Below are 8,041 nucleotides of genomic sequence, written 5' to 3' on the forward strand. Positions count from 1 at the left end.
ATCTTTTCCAAGTCCTTCTTACATCCATTTTTACCACTTTTCTCTGAAACCCCCATCTTGCCATCCTTCTAAAGAATACCCAGATGGGGAGAAGACTTTCCACACTTATCCATATCTCAAAGAATAGTCCATGCAAGAAGAATAGTGCCCTCTTCTCCCTATCCCAAATCCACATTTGACTCTAGAATCATTTGAGCACCTGCCTACCCATCAATGACCATAGGAATGGTAGATTCTATCTATGGAGGTAGAATAGGAGTGGAAGTGGCAATCGCCAGGCTATAATCCACCACAAATTGAGCTACATTGATAAATCCTAGAATAACTTCTTCCTGATCCAATTCATAAAAGACCTCAAACCTATTAAAAGTATCCCCCTCTTGTCTTTCCATTCGAGTCCTCTTCTAACCTCTTTTCCAGTTATGAGCCTTAACCTAAACAAAACCCTCAACATCCATACCATCACCAAAAATAGGCTTCTTCCCCTTATCTGTACTAGGGGCATTACAAGGATGAGGTAGAGGCTACTGCTACCCTATCTTAGCCTTCAAGCATCTTTGCATCAAGTGGCCATATTCATAACAAGGGTGGCATCGAAAAGGGAGGGTTTCATACTCTAGTTGCTACACCCAAGAATGTGATCTTGCACACATTTCCACTGCATCTAACAATGGTCTACTCAAATCAAGTTCCATAAAAACTTGAGAAAAAATCATTACTTTCTTACTAAGGGTTTTTGTTGAAGCCCCCACTAGCCTCTTAAGCATCGAATCAAGCATATGAAGAACATCCTCCTAACAACATTATATTGGAAATTTGGGTAATCGAAGCAACACTAGAACTTGGTTTGGAAGGTCTTCAAAAGGATTAAATCATGCATGCCATGGCTTAATAAATAGCCCAACCTAGTTGTAAAAATAAGACCCTACCTCAAAAGCCCTATTGTGATTAGCTAGGCATGTGAATGTGACCATGAAAAAGTTATTTTCAAGTACCATGACCTCCATTTTGCCCTTTTGTTCCCAAATTCTTTGAGCCCAATTTTCCAAAAATTGTGGAGATACTCTTAATCCCAAAAATTTACAATACAGTGAGTGCTTAGAGTAATATTCAACATCTTCAGAAATCATTTCAAAAGGGATTACTAGTTTGGGTCTTTCTTTGCATCACTCAAGGCAACCATTAATCCTTGTGATCTGAGATCCACTAGGCGAGCTTGATTTTGTAGCTTCTAAAATTTGAGAAAAGAGAGCATTCTTGAACACCCTTGCCCCCTGTTCTAATGAACACACTTCCTCTGCATCATGCAAATCTGTAGTGGGCATAGCCCTAGAAGGCTCACCTTAAGATATAGCCACACACTATTGTAGACTGTCCATGGTAGGAAACACCATCCAGGCACCTCTAGAAAAGAGTGATCATGCAGTTACCCATAGAAAGGTGACCAAAGAAGGAATAGACCACATCTACCAACCATTACTATAGATTTTCTTCACCCCCATATGACCAGACGCTCCCCTTAACCTATGCAAGCATAGAAAGGACGCAAATGAGCTAGGACATGACTACCCTAGCTCGATGTCAAGTTATAGAGCTTTGCCATCACTGCATCAGACAAGATATAAGAGATTCCCCCAGTCCATTTCATTTTTCTTTCTTTGAATAAACAAAACTATCAACAATTTCTGCAATCATTAGCCTTTCACAAATCCTAATACTAGATCCTAATCTTAAATTTTAAATGTTAAACCCTAACCTTATATGCAAATCATAGTTAAGGTCAATAATAGGGTTTAATAATTAAGCTTAATATTTTTATTTAGAATTAGGAGAAGAGCTCAACATTTATGATTATTTTTAGGATAAAGGTTTAGCATTTAGGATAACTTAGTTAGGCCAAGGGTTAAGAATTTAGGATAAAGGTTTAGGATAAGGGTTAGACTTGAGATTAGAATTTAAAAGTTAATGTCAAGGTTTAATAGTTTGTACTAAAGGCACATGTTTTACTATTTAAAGTACAATTTTAGCATTTATAATTAGGGATGAGATTATAATATTATTGACAACTATAGTTTAGTATTTGAAGAGTTTAGATTTTTTCATTTTAAATTATCATTTACTATAACTTAGGGTTATTGCTTAGGTATGGATCTAATATTTGGTATTTAATACTTTAGATTTATGTAAATCTTTTAGGATTAGGGTTATTATTTTAATAAAAGTTAGAGATTGTATAAGGGTTAGGATTTAGGGACAGGGTTAGGATTAGGAATATTAATGTTTAAGATAAGGGTTAAGCATTTAGGATAATAGTTTATCATTTAAGGTTAGGATTATGGTTTGACATTTATAATTAGTACTTGGTTCTTAGGATACTTATTTAATTATTTATATTAGGTATTGAGATTATAATATCATTGACAACTATAGTTTAGTATTTGAAAAGTTTAGATTTTTTCATTTTAAATTATTATTTACTATAACTTAGGGTTATTGCTTAGGTATGGATCTAATGTTTAGTATTTAATACTTTAGATTTATGTAAATCTTTTAGTATTAGGGTTAGTGTTTTAATAAAAGTTAGAGATTGTACATAAGGGTTAGGATTTAGGGACAAGGTTAGGATTAGGAATATTAATGTTTAAGATAAGGGTTAACCATTTAGGATAATAGTTTATCATTTAAGGTTAGGATTATGGTTTGACATTTATAATTACTACTTGGTTCTTAGGATACTTATTTAATTATTTATATAAAGGGGGTAGGTTTTAGCAAATTAAGATTATGGTTTGGATGATAGTAAGGGTTATGATTAGAATTTTGGTTAAAATTGGGATTACAGTTAATCCTAAATGTTTTCCCTTAATCCAAAACTATTAGTGTAAATCCTATGCCTGATACTTGAACCTTAACCCTAACCATAATAATAACCTTGATGTAAAGTAAGGGGGCACATTATGTAATGCCCAACTAAGGGATCCAAAGAACTAACCAAAAGCTACACTAAGCAAGCAATAACAAGTACAATAATTTACATTAAAAACATAAGAGATTACATTCCTTAATGATTCTTTAATGAGCACATTTACATTTCATTTTTAAATAACTATAAGTACTAGAAGTAAAATAAATAACATATCCACACGAAAGAATAACTACAAGTTCAATCCATTTAAATAATATACAGTTGTTCTGAATGCCACTTGGCAAATTAATTCATAATGCACAATCGTCCACTGTACATGTCACAGGGAATGAAATGTTGAAAGAATATACATTTATAAAATAGTTTACATCATCCATTTGCAATCCATGAAACAAAGTACAATACAATAAGTAAAATCATTAAATACTAAGTTTTTTGTTTGGATCCCTTGGCGAGGTGTTACGTGATTAAATACTTAGTTATATGTTTAGGGTTTTATTGTATAGTAATATGGTTAGGTCAAGGTTAAAGACAAGCATGAATATAGTTAGTTTTACTTTCTTTGTTACATGGTTTACAAACTAATCTATAATTAATCACTAGTTATTTGAAATCAATATTTATTTGTAATTACATGTTTAAACAATGAATTTACATCTATAATCTAATCATTCAACATTATAATTTACATATTAAATACATTTCAAAATATCTAAAATAATAATTTTTAAATGAACATCTATGATACTATAACTTAAATTAACGGATACAATAATCCAAAGATAATACTCATTATCAATGAAAATTTACAATTTTATGTATATTAAAATTGAAAAAAAAAAAAACAAATTGACGATATATAAAATGTAAAACTGAAAATAATTAAGTAAAATAGTAAAAAAAAAAAAAATACCTAGTATGTCAGAAAATAGTAGCAAGAAGCAGTTGGTAGAGGTCAAAAATGGGCTCTTGTATTGCTCTATAATCAGGTTTCCATTTTTTAAATGCTAAAAATGACACTAAAAATGCCAAAAAATGGGGTATTTTAATTTTTGAAATTGCGTGCTCAATTTTTAAGTAGTTCGAGGACCCGACTTGCTTTACAAAAATTGGGTACCCAATTTTTGAATCATGGCTTGAGTAGTTGAAGCACAATTTTAGAAATGGGTACCCAATTCTAAGTAGATCAAGTACCCATTTCTGAGAGGTCCAATTCCATGGATTTGACTTATGTGGAATTGCGACCCAACTTTGTGCTCTTTTGCTATGGAGAATTTTCTAGAGGATAATCAAGAAGATATATAGATACATTGAATTGAGTTGAATCTGATCATAAACCCTAAGATCTACGGTGGATGTAGAATATGGTAAAGCACAAATTTCCTATTTAAGGTGATATAAAACCAAGCATTTGGTGCCCATTCTAGCCCTAGCAAGTTGTGTGCAAGTTTGTATGTGAAGGAAATCATATAGAGAAAGGTTGACCATAGAAACACAAGTGAGTGGATGTGAAGCTAAAAGAGAGAAAATATTACAGATGTGATATTGTTGTTGATAAGTGAATTTGAGCAGAAGATTTAAGTTTTTATGAGAATGGTGGACTCATTTCTTGAAGGGTTTCCAAGATAATCAAGATCAAAGATAACAATGGAAGGCTTATTAGTGAACCAACATAAGGACCGAAAAGAGATTTGAACTAGCAAAAGTGAGTTGTAATCACACAGATCAAAATCTATTTTTTTCTTTCTTATCAATGTAAATAGTTTATTGAAATCCTTTTAACAAGGGTTAACCTAAAAACCATATTAAGACTTAAAAGTTTGTGTAAATCCTTTAACTAGGTGATATTCTAAATGGAATGATCAAAGTCCTCTTACAAGGCCACTCCTAACAGGGTGATTAAATCATCTAACTAGGTCACATTTAATAGTGTGTATTGTAACCTTTAACAAGGCTAGCTCCTAACAAATCTCACTTCACAACAGTAAAAAAGATTGACATGTTGCTAGTGGTTTTTCCCGAATTGTATTTTGATGTAAAATTCTAGTGTCAAATTGTGATGAATTTCTTATGAATTTTTTACATGTGATTTGTAGAAAACAATTATGTAATTGTACATTGTCTTTGATATTACAGAAAATGTCAAGCCTTACTAAGCAAGTTAGTGATTTCCAGGCTCACTTGGGCATTGAAGACAATATCTTGTATATGTCAAGCATTCCAATTATAACCAAGTTTAGAGTTAGTTCCTACCGAGATCACTCAAGCATCAAAGGAAGATCCCGCGTTAACCAAATTCAATCAGTTACCAAATGAGAGTTGGAATGGATCTTGAGTTGAGAGAATTTAGTAGGTTACCAAAGGAAATTTAGTTCAGAATCAGTATTAACCAAATTGGGTAGGTTAATGAAGAGTTTCTCTTAGTGACCAAGTACCTAATTCTATATTAGTTGACTGATAGCATATCTAGTTTGATTGATTTATTGGTTAATGCGAGTTGACTTAAGGGATGAAAATTGTGTAGTTAAATGTATATTCAAATCGAGTCGACAAGTTTACTCGTATAAGTATAAGGTCAAGTTAAGGATTGTAATGAGGAAGCATGGGATTAAAGAAGATGAATTAGGAAGAAAATTGGAAGGATATCAGAGTATACAAGTTTTCTAAGTTGCAAAGAACATTCTAATCAAAGAGGATCAAGTAATCAAGCCAAAACAAATATCTAAAATCAGAAAAGATAGTTACATCGATAATTAGGTCAAATCATTGCTACTCTAATGATTGTAGCATTGAATCAAATCTCCTAATAGAGTTAGCCTAATAGCTATTTGTGAAATCCTTTAACAAGGTGGTATTTGTAGATTGAAGTTTCTAAAGACCCCTATCAAGGTCACTCCTAATAGGGTGAATTAAATCCTTTAACAAGGTCACACATAATAGTGTCTTTTGTAACCTTTAACCGGGTTGGCTCCTAATAGGGCTCACTTTAGAAGAGTGACAAACATTAACAAGTTTCAATTGGTGATCTTTCCAAATTGGGTTTCCATGTTAAATCTTGGTGTCTCATGTGTTCATGTTATTTTTTTTAATATTTTTTCTACTAAGTTAAGTAAGTTTAATCACAATTTAATATCTTAAGATCTACATGTTCAGTTCTAACCGAGTGATAGCAATATCTTAAGTGTTAGCCAAGTTACAATGGAATATTTAGTGTCAACTAAGTTAAAAAAAGTTATTGATTTTATATTGTGTTGACATCTTAAAGGGAATTTTGGATTATTTTTAGTGGTAATTAATTCACCCTTCCCCTCTCAATTACTCCTTTGCATTTTTGACAATTAGTATTAGAGCATTTGGTGCTTACATATAAGGTTTCAAGAAGCTTTTGGATTTTTTTAAAGTGGTAATTAATTCACCATTCCCCTCTCAGTTACTCCTTTGCATTTCCAACAATTAGTATCAGAGCATTTGGTGCTTACAAATAAGGTTTCAAGAACCTAAGCTAAAGATCAAGATGTCTTACAGAAGGGAGATTCCTAAACTGAACTGAGATAACTTCCAAGCATGGTAGGAACTCATGAAGCTACATAAATTGGTAACTATTGAAGACACGGGCCTAAAATATTTGGATAATATTGTGGAAAAGAAGAATCATAACATAATGATGATTGACATTTCCTCTACTCTCAATTATGTTAAAGTTGGTAAAGTCAAAGATTTTCCTACTACTCATGAAATGTGGAACAACCTAAAAGATATTTATAAAGGAGATGACTATGTGGGGAGAGCTAAGGTAGAAAGTCTAAGATGTCAAATTGATCAGATGAAGATAAGAGAAGATGAAAATATTGCACAATATAGTGAAAGAATAGAAGAAACTATAAGTGCAATCAAAGTCTCGGGAGGGAAAATAGATAATGTGATAGTAGTTAGCAAGGTACTCAAAACTCTTTTTCCTATTTATGCAATTAGAGTGTTATCTATTCAAGAGATGAGATGTCATCCTAAAAATGATATAACTTTGGATGCACTAGTGGCAAGGTTGACAATCTTTGAGTTAGATAACTTTGATAATTATGTTCCTAACTCTAGTAGCATTGAGTCTACATTTCAAGCTAAACTACCACTTAAGAAGAAAAGTAGAAAATTCAAAAGCAAAAACTTTGACAGTGAACATGAAGATAATTCTAATGATGACCTTAAAGTCTTTGAAGCCCTACTTGCAAGAAGATTTCCTAAAGGAAAAGGAAAATACAAAGACAAAAATACCTCTAATCTATTTTTCTTATGAGGAAGTTTGCCACATTGTTGCAAGGTGTCCAAAAAAAGAAGGAAAAGAAGAAAAGAAGCATGAAAAGTACAAAGGAAAGAAATATTTCAAAATCTATAAAGACTATAAGGATAAGAAATCTTGTTACATGGTTAAAGATTCTGATAGTAGTGATGAAGATGAAATGGTTTATATTGCTCTAAAAGATTAATCAGATGATGAAAATGTTAAGATGGCCCTTGTTTCTCATATTAGCAAGAATGATACATGGATTATTGATAGTGCTTGTTGTCACCACTTGAATGGTGATAAATCTAAATTTGATCACTTGGAACACTATGTTGGGGGAGTGTTAGATTTGGAAATGATGAACCTTGTTATGTAATAGGAATTTAGGTTGCATCATATTGACTGATGAACTTAGGTGTGACAATGCTTATTGGGTTGAAGGACTGACACACAATCTACTTAGTATGGCACAATTTGACAACATTAGATTCAAGGTAGAGTTTGTGAATGGAAAGGCCAAGTGGCTGGATGGGAAAGAAAATCTAGTTGGGACTAGAAATCAAACCAAAGGTAATCTATTCTGTATAGATCTAATTGAAAGTTCATGTTTTCTAGCTCAAGTAGAGGAAAGTTGGTTATGGCATAAAAGGTTATGTCATGTGAATTTTGATAATTTGGTCAACATAAGTAGGAAAAAAAGAGTGAGAGACATTCCTAGTCTAAAGAAACTTGATGTGGGCATGTGTAGAAATTGTCAAATTAGAAAGATGGGAAAGAAAAGTTTCAAAAGAAAAAATTATCAAACTGAAGAAGTTTCAGATTTGGTTCATACAAAC

This window comes from Cupressus sempervirens, chromosome 4, assembly GCF_028749045.1.
Source record: "Cupressus sempervirens isolate cs-2001-9-10 chromosome 4, ASM2874904v1, whole genome shotgun sequence".
In the NCBI taxonomy this organism is placed as follows: Eukaryota; Viridiplantae; Streptophyta; class Pinopsida; order Cupressales; family Cupressaceae; genus Cupressus; species Cupressus sempervirens.